This window comes from Trichechus manatus, unplaced genomic scaffold (assembly GCF_000243295.1).
Source record: "Trichechus manatus latirostris isolate Lorelei unplaced genomic scaffold, TriManLat1.0 scaffold00055, whole genome shotgun sequence".
Lineage (NCBI taxonomy): Eukaryota > Metazoa > Chordata > Mammalia > Sirenia > Trichechidae > Trichechus > Trichechus manatus.
The window spans coordinates 16393231-16406983 of NW_004443991.1; positions in this window are offsets into that span (position 1 = coordinate 16393231).

Here is a 13753-nt window from a genome sequence, read left to right on the forward strand (position 1 = left end):
TTATTGAGCTTTTCCATCATCTCTTTCCACAGACGTAGTCGATTTGATTCCTGTGTATTCCATCCAGTGAGGTCCACGTGTATAGTCAGCATTTATGTTGCTGAAAAAAGGTATTTGCAATGAAGAAGTCGTTGGTCTTGCAAAATTCTATCATGTGATCTCTGGCATCATTTCTGTCACCAAGGCCATATTTTCCAACTACCGATCCTTCTTTGTTTCCAACTTTCACATTGCAATCAACAGTAATTATTAGTGCATCCTGATTGCATGTTGGATCAATTTCAGACTGCAGAAGTTGGTAAAAATCATCTTTGGCTTTAGTGGTTCGTGGGTAAATTTTAATAAGAATCGTATTAACTGGTCTTACTTGTAGGCACGTGGATATTATCCTATCATTAACAGCGTTGAACTTCAGGATAAATCAAGAAATGTTCTTTTTGACGATGAATGTAACGCCAGTCCTCTATAGACTACATGACTGTCCAATTCAAATTGGCCAATACCAGTCCATTTTAGTTCACTCATGTTTAGGATATCCATGTTTATACATTCGATTTCATTTTTGATGTTCTGCAATTTTCCTAGAGTCATACTTCATACATTCCACTTTCCAATTATTATCATTATTAATGGATGTTTGCAGCTGTTTCTTTTCATTTTGAGTCATGCCACATCAGCAAATGAAGGTCTCAAAAGATTGAATCCATCCACGACAGTAAGGTCGACTCTACTTTGACGAGGCAGTATTATTACTTATGGTATATATTATCTTGATGCCATGTATTAGGGTCTGTAGCGTTGTCCCTATTTTTTCTTTTATGATCTTTATCGTTTTGGTTTTATATTTATGTCTTTTATCCATTTTGAGCTAGTTTTTATGTATGGTGTGAGGTATGGGTCTAGTTTCTTTTTTTATACATGGACATCCAGTTATGCCAGCACCATTTGTTAACAAGACTGTCTATTCTCCATTCAATAGACTTTGGCCCTTTGTCACATATCAGCTGCTCATAGATGGACGGATTTACATCCGGGTTCTCAATTTTGTACCATGGGTCTATGTGTCTGTTGTACAAATACCAGGCTATTTTGACTACCGTGGCTGTATAATAGGTTCTGAAATCAGGTAGTGGGAAGCGTCCCAGTTTGTGGTTCTTCTTCATTAATGCTTTGCTTATACGAGGACTCTTCATTTTCCATATAAAAGTAGTGATTTGGTTGTCCACCTCTTTAAAGAATGCTATTAGAATTTGGATCTGGATTGAATTGTATCTGTAGATCACTTTGGGGATTACTGACATTGCAACAGTGTTGAGTTTTCCTAACCCTGAGCATGGTATGTTTTTCCACTTACGTAGGTCTCTTTTGGTTTCTTACGGTGATGTTTTTGTAGTTTTCTTTACATAGATTTTATGTTCCTAAATATTTTATATTCTTGGGGGCTATTTTAAATGGAATTGATTTGTTGAATTCCTCTTTGAAGTTCTCTTTGTTGGTGCAGACGAATCAATCTGATTTTTGAATGTTAATCTTATATCCTCCTACTTTACTGAAATCTTCCATTGGTTCCAGTAGCTTTCTCTTGGATGCTTTGGAGTTTTCTGTGTATAAGATTACATCATCTGTGAATAGGTATTGTTTTACCTCTTCCATACCAACTCGAATGCACTTTATTTTTTCCCTTATTGTTGTAGCTAGGACTTCCAGCACGATGTTGAATAAGAGTGGTGATACAGGGCATCCTTGTCTGGTTCCTGTTCTAAAGGGGAATGCTTTCAGTCTCTCTCCATTTAAAATGATGTGAGCTGTTGGTTTTTGTATAAATGCCATTTTTATGTCAAGGAATTTCTCTCCTATTTCCAGTTTGCTTGTATTTTTTATCAGGAATGGGTGTTGGACTTTGTCAAATACCTTTTCTGCATCGATTGAGGTGATCATGTGATTCTTATCTTTTGTTACATTTATGTGGTGGATTATATTGATTGTTTTTTAATGTTTAACTATCCTTGAATGAATCCTATAAATCCCACATGGTCATGATGTATTATTTTTTTGATACGTTGTTGAATTCTATTGGCTATAATTTTGTTGATAATTTTTTCATCTATGTTCCTGAGACAAGTCGGTCTGTAGTTTTCTTTTTTTTGGTGTCTTTGCTGGCTTCATAGTATGAATTCAGGAGTATTACTTTTTTTCCTATGTGTTGAAATAATTTCACTTGTATTGCTGTGAACTCTTCTTGGAAACTTTGGTAGAATTCCCCGGTGAAGCCTCCTGTGTCAGGACTTTTTTGTTGGTGGTGGTGGTGGGAGTTTTTTTAATTACCTCTTCAATCTCTTCTTTTGTTATGGGTTGGGTTAGTTTTTCTACCTCTGTTTGTGTTAGTTTACGTAGGCGTGATGGTTAAGATTGTGTGTCAACTTGGCTGAGCATGATTCTCAATGTTTTGGCAGCTGTATAATGTTGTGATCACTTCCCTGTTAAAATTTGATACATGATCACCCCCATGATGGAATCTGCTCGGTGGTACTGGCAGGTACGGGGCCTGTGGTGGCTTACCGCCCCCTTAACCTTCATCTCTCCACCCTCCTCCGCCTACTTCCTTCCTGCTCTTATTGCTGAGGCTTTCACTTGTTCCAGATCATGCAGCTTGCTCCCGTTCATCTGGCTTCCAGTTCTTGGGACTTGGGTTGACAGCTTGCCAGCAGTCTTGCCTGCTGATCTTGAAATTCATTGATCTTCACAGCCTGCAATGGCACTGCTCTCTGACCTGCCGATCTTGAGTTCCCTAAACCCTGTGGCTATGTGGTTAGGGAGAATCCTCTTTCCTGCCTCACCGACTTGGGACATACAGTCTCTAAGGGCTGTGTGAGCCATTTCCTTGATATAAATCTCTCTCTCTCTCTCTCTGTATATATATATATATATATATACATTTTGCTGTTTTTGCTTCTCTTGAGAAGCCGGCCTAAGACATTTGGTACCAAGAGTGGTTTTAGAGAAACAAAATTGTAAGGATAAATTTTCTAAATTGGTTCTCATGCTGGTTAGTCTTAAAGATGTTGATGACTGCTTCCAGTAGTAAAGGGAGCACTGCTAATCCATGGCCTGAGGTGGCAATTCAAATATACAAAATATCATCACCAATAGATCAGATATTGGTGAAAGACGAGGCTCTGTGTGATTGCATGGATGAAACCTTTCTATGATTGTATCGTAATAAGAAGTATAGGGAGGCTGGTTTGTTGGTCCTACTTTTGCTAGACAAACCAGTGAAAGAAAGATGAGCTCAAGGCATCAGAGTCAAAGCTCAAGTGCCACATAAATGACCTCAAAGTTTCCATTCGTGCCTTGAAAGAAACCCTTATTTCTTGCCAATATTGCCAAACCCAGAGTCTTATTGTAAGAGTGGCTGAATTACAACGCCAACTCAATTCTCAATCTCAAGAGGTGTCTGAAGTTAAAGTGAGGACATAGATTGGGAAGAATTGGGATGTGAAACCTGGGATGGGGACATGGGAAGATAATCAGGAAGCTGGAGACACTGAGCCCCTAAATTCCATTGAATCACTCATGCCAACAGAACCATTAGCCCCTCCACTCCCATCTAATAAGATTCTCCCAGCTGCATCTTAAGCACCTTTGTCTGAGTTATTGGCTGGGACTTCGTCTGAGGTAGATGCTTTACAAGACAATGCTGAATGTTCTCAAAACATTTCCCCACTAGTTTTGGCTTCTAGATCTATAACTAAACTTAAGTCTCAGTAAGCCACAAAAGGTGAAGTACAAAGTGTAACCCAGGAGGAGGTGCGCTACACTCAGAAATAACTGCTTGACTTTTCTAATATATAACATTAGAAACCTGCGGAATATGTGTGGGAATGGCTATTAAGGGTGTGGGATAATGGTACAAGGAACATAAAGATGGATCAGTCTGAGTTTATTGATATTGTCTCACTAAGCACAGATTCTTCATTCAGTGTTTCAGCTTGAGAAGTTAAGAAAGGATTTAATGGTTTCTTTTGTTGGGTTACTGAAGCATGGATTGTGTGGTGGCCTACATTAAATCAAGTTGAAGTACCAGGCCTGTGTTGGTATACTGTAGAAGAAGGTATACAAAAGGCTTAGGGAAACTGGTATGCTAGAGTGGATTTATCAGGTTAGACCCACAGACCCACATATAGAGTGCCCAGAGAATACATCTTTTACCACAGTGGTATTTGGTGGGAATCACCACCACCGCATCCTTCAAGTCCTTGATGGTGGCAGTAATCTCTGCAATCCCTCCAGGAATGCGGTATTGCTTTTGGTTTACTATTTTCCTAGGTAGGGGCAGTTCTAATGGCTTCCACTTTTCTTTTCCTACCATAGTAGTCCCTACTTGATTTGCCAGGATTCAATGTGGGGGTTCTGCCTCTTACTGAGTATATTATTCCAATTATGCATTCTGGAACTGGGGAGATTGGTATTTGTTTTACCATAACAAATTTGTGAAGGGGGCACCAGCATCTTTGAAGACAGCTGTGATTGCTATTTTATGTAAGTCAGATTTGACAGTGGGAACTGCCCTAACTGAATTAAGACACCTAACTTCAATGGGGCTGTTTGGAGCCCGTGGTAGTAGGGGTCAAGTGTCGACAATCAATCGACAAAGAGAAGGTGAGCATGGTTACCATAATCGACAGCAGAGTCAAAGAGGTAATCAGAATAGTCTGACTTATATGGACTTATGGTGTTGGCTACTTAGTTACAGTGTCCCTAGGAGTGAAATGATAGAAAATTACTAAATATTTACTTGATCTGTACAAGTGCATGAATTCTAGGTCAAGTGAACAGCAGTCTAACTCAGATCGCCATACTAGAGAGTCATGGCCCCTCAATCAATTTTATAGTGAGTTTACAGATCCACAAACCCTTGAATGAAGGGAAGGACAGGTCCTGTTGAGGAAGGACTCCAATATACTACCAAAAACTTATACTGTGTTCCCAGTCTTCCCCAAAGGGATCTACAGCCTTTTATGAGAGTGAGGGATAATTGGGGAAAAGGAAATTATCAGACTTTTCAGGGATTACTGGATACAGGCTCTGAACTGACACTAATTCCAGGAGACAGAAAACATCACTGTGGCCCATCAGTCAGAGTAGGGGCATATGAAGGTCAAGTGATTAATGGAGTCTTAGTTTACATCTGTCTCACAGTAGGTCTAGTTGTTCCCCAAACCCATCCTGTAGTGATTTCCCCAGTTCCAGAATGCATAATTGGAATAGATATACTTAGAAACTGGCAGAACCTCCACATTGGATCCCTAACAAATGGAGTAAGGGCTATTATTATGGTAGGAAAAGCCAAGTAGAAGCTATTAGAACTGCCCCTACCTAGGAAAATAATAAACCAAAAACAATACAGGTTACTGTAGGGATTGCAGAGATTACTGCCACCATCAAGGACTTGAAGGATCCATGGGTAGTGATTCCCACCACATCTCCATTCTACTCACCTATTTAGCCTGTGCAAAAAAACAGATCGATCTTGGAGAATGACAGTGGATTATCAAAAACTTAACCAGGTGGTGACTTCAATTGCAGCTGCTGTTCCAGACATAGTCTCATTGCTTGAGAAAATTAACACATCTCTTGGTACCTCATATGCAGCTATTGATCTGGCTAATGCCTTTTTCTCCATACCTGTTTCGAAGTACTGTCAGAAACAGTTTGCCTTTAGCTGACAAGGCCAGCAATACACCTTCAGTTGCCTACCTCAAAGCTACATCAACTCTCCGGCCCTATGTCATAATTTAATCCTCAGGGACCTTGATCACCTTTCCTTTCCACAAGACATCACACTGGTCCATTACATGGATGATATTATCAGACCTAATAAGGAAGGAGTGTCAATGACTCTGGACTTATTGGTAAAACAGTTGTGTGTTAGAAGATGGTAAATTATTCCCACAAAAATTTAGGTACCTTCCACCTCAGTGAAACATCTACGGGTCCAGATGTGTGGGGCACGTCGAGATATTCCTTCTGAAGTAAAGGAAAAGTTATTGCATCTGGCTCCTCCCACAATATAAAAGGAGGCACAATGCCTAATGGGACTCTTTGGATTTGGGAGGTGACATATTCCTCCTTTGGGTGTACTAATCCAGCCTATTTATTAAGTGACTCTAAAAGCTGCTAGTTTAGAGTGGGACCCAGAATAAGAGAAGGCTCTGCAACAGGTTCATGCTGCAGTGTAAGCCACTCTGCCACTTGGGCCATATGATCCAGCTAATCCAATGGTGCTTGAAGCATCCGTGGCAGATATAGATACTGTCTGGAGTCTTTGGCAGGCGCCTATTGCTGAATCAATCACAGTGCAGACCATTAAGATTCTGAAACAAAGCTCTTCCATCCTCTGAAGATAGCTAGTCTCCTTTTGAGAAACAGCTTTTGGCTTGTTACTGGGTCTTAGTACAGACTGAAGGTTTAACTATGGGACACTGAGTTACCATGTAGCTTGAGCTGCCCATCATGAACTGGGTGTGGTCTGACCCACAGAGTCATAAAGTTGGACATGCACAGCAGCACTCCATCATTAAATGGAAATGGTATATATGAGATCGAGCCAAAGCAGGACCTGCATGCACAAGTAAGTTGTATGAGGAAGTGGCCCAAAAGCCCATGGTTTCCACTCTTGTCACATTACCTTCCATCTCCCAGTCTGCCCCTATGGCCTCATGGGAAGTTCCTTATGATCAGTTGACTGAAGAAGAGAAAACTCATGACTGGTTTACAGATGGTTCTGCACTATATGTAGGCATCACTCTAAAGTGGACAGTGGCAACATTACAGCCCCTTTCTGGGACCTCCCTGAAGGACAATGGTGAAGGGAAATCCTCTCAATGGCCAGAACTTCGAGCACTGCACCTGGCTGTTCACTTTGCTTGAAAGGAGAAATGGTCAGATGTGTGACTGTATACTGATTCATGGGCTGTGGCCAATGGTTTGGCTGGCTGGTCAGGGACTTGGAAGGAACATGATTGGAAAATTGGAGACAAGGATTTATGAGGAAGAGGTATGTGGGTAGACCTCTCTGAATGGGCCAAGGAAGTGCAGATATTTCTGTCTCATGTGAATGCTCACCAAAGTGTGACCTCAGCAGAGAGGATTTTAACAATCAAGTGGATAGAATGACGCATTCTGTGGAAACCATGCATCCTCTTTCCCCAGCTACTCCTGTCATTGCTCCATGGGCTCATGAACGAAGTGGCCATGGTGACAAGGATGGAGGTTACGCATGGGCTCAGCAACATGGACTTCCACTCACCAAGGCCAACTTGGCTACAGCCACTGCTGAGTACCCAATGTGCCAGTAGCAGAGACCAACACTGAGTCCCCAATATGGCACCATCCCTCGAGGTAAGCAGCCAGCAACCTGGTGGCAAGTTGATTATGCTGGACCACTTCCATCATGGAAAAGGCAGAGTTTTTTTCTTAATGCAATAGACACTTACTCTGGATATGGATTTACCTCCCTTTACCTATCTACCATCCTTGGACTTACAGAATGCCTTATCCACTGTCATGTTATCCCACACAGCATTGCCTCTGATCAATGGACTCACTTCATGGCAAATGAAGTGTGGCAGTGGGCCCATGCTCATGGAATTCACTGGTCTTACCATGTTCCTCATCATCCTGAAGCAGGTGGTTTGGTAGAAAGATGGAATGGCTTCCTGAAGACAGAATTACAGCACTAGCTAGGTGGCAATATCTTGCAGGGTTGGAGCAATGTTCTCTAGGAGACAGTATATGCTCTAAACCAGCGTCCAATATATGGTGCTGTATCTCCTGTAGCCTGGATTCATGGTTCCAGGAATCAAGGGGTGGAAACGGGAGTGGAACTCACTCACTACTATCCCTAGTGACCCACTCACAAGATTTTTGCTTCCTGTCTCACGATCTTATGCTCTGCAGGTCTAGATGTTTTAGTTCCAAAGGGAAGAATGCTCTCACCTGGAGACACATCACTGATTCCATTGAACTGGAAGCTAAGGCTGCCACCTGGTCACTTTGGGCTCCTTATGCCTCTGGAACAACAGGCAAAGAAGGGAGTTACCATACTGGCTGGTGTGATTGATCCTGATTACTAAGGTGAAATTAGATTGATATTACATAACAGAGGTAAAGCAGAGAAAGTCTGGAATGCAGGAGATCCCTTAGGATGTCTGTTAGTACTACCATGCCCTGTGATTAAAGTCAATGGAAAACTACAGCAACCCAATTCTGACATGATTACTAATGGCTCAGATCTTTCAGAAATGAAGAGTTGGATCACCCCACCAGACAAAGAACCATGACCAGCTGAGGTGCTTGCTGAGGGCAAAAGGAATACAGGATGGATGGTGGAAGAAGGTAGTTCTAAATATCAGCTACCACCACTGACCAGCTGCAGAAACGAGGACTGTAATTGTTATGAGTATTTCTCCTTTGTATGTGTGCATCAAATGTTTTTGTTTTCTTCACTTATAAAATATAAGATGTAAACGGGGCTAGTGTGTTTTCAGTTGTACACGTGTTAGTTGTATCATGTTAGGCATAAGTATGTTTTTGTAATTGTCTTTCTTCAGAGATAACATATGGTTTGGGGAGATGTGTACAGGTGCCAGGTTGACAAGTGGTGGACTGTAAAATTTAAGATTGTGTCAACTTGGCTGGACCATGATTCTCAGTGTTTTAGCATTTGTAAAATGTTGTGATCACTTCCCTATTAAAATTTGATACATGATCACCCCCACGATGGAATCTGCCGAGTGGTACTGGCAGGGGTGGGGCCTGTAACAGCTCACTGCCCCCCAAAACCTCATCCCTCCACCCTCCTCTGTCTACGTCCTTCCTGCTCACCTTGCCAGGGCTTTTGCCTGTTCCGGATCCTACAGCTTGCTCCCGTTGGTCTAGCCTCCAGTTCTTGAGACTTGGGCTGGCAGCTTCCCACGGGTTTGCCTGACCATCTTGAGATTCATCAGTCTTGACGGCCTGCAGCAGCACTGCTCTCTGGCCTGCCGATCTTGGGTTCGCTAGCCCATGCAGCTACATGGATCGGGAGAATCCTCTTTCCTGCCTCATGGACTTGGGATGTACAGCCTCTAGGGTCCACGTGAGCCATTTCCTTGATATAAATCTCTCTGTATCTCTCTCTATATATGTTTTGCTTCTCTGGAGAACCCAGCATAAGACAGTAGGTAATGTGTTTCTAGAAATTTGTCCATTTCCTCCAAATTTTCAAATTTGTTGGTGTACAATTTTTCATAGTATTCTATTATGATCTTTTCTAGTTGTGTCTGTTGTGATATCACTTGTCTCATTTCTTATTCATGTTATTGCTTCCTCTCCTGTTTTTGTTTTGTCAGTTTGCCTATTTTGTTCATCTTTTCAGAGAACCAATTTTTGGTCTTGTTGATTATTTTTTTTTCCCTCTATTTCATGTAATTCTGCTCTAATCTTTTTTTATTTCCTTCCTTGTGATGCTTGTGGCTTCTTTTGAACTTCTCTTCCTATTTTTGGAGTTGTAATGTTAGTGTTTTGTTTGGATCTTTCTTCTTTTCTGGTGTGTGTGTTTACTGCTATAATATGACCTCTAAGCTCTGCTTTTGCTCTGTCCCAATGGTGTTGGTAAGATGTGTTTGCATTCTTACTTGATTCTATGAACTTTTTATTCCATCCTTGATTTCGCTTATTAATTTTTAAGCAAGGTGTTGTTCAGTTTCCATGTATTTGAGTTTTTTCCTTGCTGTTTCTCTTATGGATTTATGGATGTCTACTTTTATGGCATTATGATCAGAGAAGATGCTTTGTATTATTTCAATGTTTGGGATTTTGTTGAGACTTGCTTTGTGGGTTAAAATGTGGTCTATTCTGAAGAATATTGCATGTGCATTGGAAAAGAATGTATACTTTGCTTCTGTTGAGTGGAGTGTTCTGTATATGTCTATGATGTCGAGTTGGATGATTGTGGCATTTAGATATTCTGTACCTTTATTGAGTTTCTTTCTATATGTTTTGTCTTTTACCAAAATTGGTGTGTCTCTTTCTATATTGTGGAACTGACTGTCTATTCTCCATTCAGTAGACTTTGGCCCGTTTTCAATTATCAACTGCTCATAGATGGATGGATTTACATCTTAGTTCTCGATTCTGTTCCATAGGTCTATGTGTCTGTTGTTGCGCAAGTACCAGGCTGTTTTGATTACCATCGCTGTATAATAGGTTCTTAGATCAGGTAGTAAGAAGCCCAACATTTTGTTCTTCTTCATTAATGCTTTGCTTATATGAGGTCTTTTCATTTTCCATATAAAGTTGGTGATTTGGTTGTTCACGTCTTTAAATAATGCTATTGGAATTTGGATCAGGGTTACAACGTATATGTAGATCACTTTGGGGAATACTGACATTTTCACGATGTTGAGTCTTCCCGTCTATGAGCATGGTATGTTTTCCACTTATGTAGGTCTGTTTTGGTTTCTTGAGGTAGTATTTTGCAGTTTTTTCTGTATAGGTTAGATTTATTCCTATGTATTTTATCTTCTTGAGGGCTATTATAAATTCCATTGATTTGATGAATTCCTTTTTGAAGTTCTCTTTGTTGGTGTAGAGGAATCCAACTGATTTTTGTATGTTAATCTTGTATCCTGCTACTTTGCTGATATCTTCTATTAGTTCCTGTAGCTTTCTTGTGGATTCTTTAGGGTTTTCTATGTATAAGATCACATCATCTGTTTTACCTCTTCCATAGTTTTACCTCTTCCATACCAATTTGTATGCACTTTATTTTTTTCCCTTATTGCTGTAGCTAGGACTTCCAGCATGATGTTGAATAAGAGTGACAATAAATGTATCCATCTCTGGTTCCCATTCTCAAGGGGAATGCTTTCAGTCTCACTGCATTTGGAATAATGCAAGCTGTTGGTTTTGTATAAATATCTTTTATTATTTCAAGGAATTTCCCTTCTATTCCAATTTGGCTTAGAATTTTTATCAGGAATGAGTGTTGGACTTTGTCATATGCCTTTTCTGCATTGATCGAGATGATCTTGTGATTCTTTTGTTTCATTTATGTGGTGGATTACATTGATTGATTTTCTAATGTTGTACTATCCCTGAATAACTGGTATGAATCCTGCTTGGTTGTGATGTATTCTTTTTTTTTTTTTGATATGCTATTGAATTCTATTCACTATAATTTCTTGATCATACTTGCATCTATGTTCATAAGGTATATTCTGTAGTTTTCTTTTTTGTGTTGTCTTTGCCTGGCTTTGGTATCAGGGTTATGCTGGCTCCACAGAATGAATTCAGTAGTATTACTTCTTTTTTCTATGCTTTGGAAGAATTTCAGTTGTATTCGTGTGAACTCTTCTCTGAAAGTTTGGTAGGATTCCCCAGTAAAGGTGTCAATGTCAGGACATTATTGTTAGTGGTGATGGTGGGGGAAGTTTTTTTTTATTACCTCTTCAATATCTTCTTTTGTTATGGGTTGGGTTAGTTTTTCTACCTCAGCTTATGTTACTTATGTAGTGTGTTTCTAGAAATTTGTCCATTTCCTCTAGATTTTCAAATTTGTTGGAGTACAATTTTTCTTGGTATTCTGTTATGATTCTTTTTATTTTAGTTGTGTCTGTTGTGACATCACCTCTCATTTCTTATTCATGTTATTTGCTTCCTTTCCTGTTTTTGTTTTGTCAGTTTTGCCACTGGTTTTTTAATTCATCTTTTCAAAGAACAAACTTTTGGTTTTGTTGATTCTTTCTATTTGTTGTTGTTGTTCCCTATTTCATTTATTTCTGCTCTAATCTTTATTATTTCCTTCCTTGTGATGCCTGAGGGCTTTTTTTTCAGTTCTCCTTCTATTTGTTTGCGTTGTAAGGTTAGTGTTTTGTTTTGGCCCTTTTTTCTTTTTTTATGTGTATGTTTATTGCTATAATATGACCTCTAAGCACTGCTTTTGCTGTGTCCCAAAAGTTTTGGGGAGATGCTTTCTTCAGTGCAAGTTCTTCCTTCTGTAAACTTGAGTCTAAACTACTATGCCTTCAAGACTGGATTACTAAAAGCTAAGTTTTTAAAACTAAAATGTTCAAGGCTGAGGTCTTTAAGATTGTTGTTTTGGATTGTTTTTTAAGTATATTTAGTGAGTAACTACTCTAAGTGCTGCTAACAGTGTTTGGAAATGATTGAAAACTTTAGTGATCATTTTTAGAAAATGAATTTCCACCTAATCTTTTCTGTCCCATACTTACAACTATTACAAGTAACCCAAGTATTAGAAAAAAAAAGATTTTTATAAATTAAAAACAAACAAAAGGAACAATTTAAACAAATGTCTCACAAATACACCAGATAAGTTTATCTCTTTACAACTCTAACAACTCTAAATATCCCAGAAATCTTTTAGACTGCAAATCTATTGTTTATTTTTATTGTAAAAACCAGGTAATGTTAGAAAAAACATTTTAAGTTAAAAAAGAGAGAACGGGAATAAATTCAACTCTCTGTCACCCACAGGAGGCCAACTGTCAGCATAACCAGCCTCCAGGGAATTAACAGATATTTTTTCCTTAGATAACATTAAACTACAAAAAGGAGAGTCATTAATTAGAAACAACTCTTTCCACCCTCTAAATATTCATGGTCTCTCAAAATAGTTTCATGGGTGGCCCAAGTTCTTTGGCCTACCATGAAAAGAAGGGAATAAATAATCTAAACAAAATTACCATCCACAGTTTGTGAAAAAATTTATAATATTCAAGAAGAATAGGAAGTTGTTGGCTATATACAGACCTTTTTCTCATTTTCCCCCCAAAACTCATCTTACTTAGTTGCTTATTAGTAAATGTCTGTTTACCAGTAAATGTCTATAGTTTTTTCTTTTCCAGATTTGCCTTGATTAATATCATGGAATTTGTAATGTACTTCTTCATTCTCAACAAATAATTGTACCAGTTTGTATAATTTTTGTCTTACGTATAAGTTTTGTCTTGTCTTAAAAGTCATGAGTTTAGCCTACAGTAGCTAGAGAATAGTCTATTTAAAAGCGCACTGAAGAAGATAAATTATTTGGTTGGCACAACGAGGCCTTTAAGTTATTCCAAAACTAACTCTTCACAAAACCTTTCTTTACTAGATACAATAAAACATGCAAAAGAGAAGGTAATAGCTTTCTACCTCTAGATAGTATTGTTGAATATGAGTTATGATGTTTTGAGTTGGTTTAATGATAAAATTAAAAGGTCTCAGTGTTTTCATAAAATGAGAAAAATAAATTCATTTTTTAATTTAAAAAAGGTTAAACTTTTATTTTTGTAACAATGAACAAGAGGAGAGATTTTTAAATAAATTTATTTAAAGTAATTAAGGTTCTTATTTATTACAACTAAAGGTTTAATAAGTGTCTTAGTCATCTAGTGCTGCTACAACAGAAATACCACAAGTGATGGCTTCAACAAAGAGAAATTTATTTCTTCACAGTAAAGTAGGCTAAAATTCCAAATTCAAGGCTTCAGCTCTAGGGGAAGTCTTTCTCGCTCTGTCAGCCTTCTCATCAATGTTTCCCCCAACTAGGAGTTTTTCTGAGCAGGGACCCCATGTCCAAAGGACACGCTCTGCTCCTGGCACTGCTTTCTTGATGGTATGAGGTCTCCAGTTCTCTGCTTGCTTCCCTTTCCTTTTGTCTCTTGTAAGGTAAAAGATGGTGCAGGCCACACCGTAGGGAAACTCC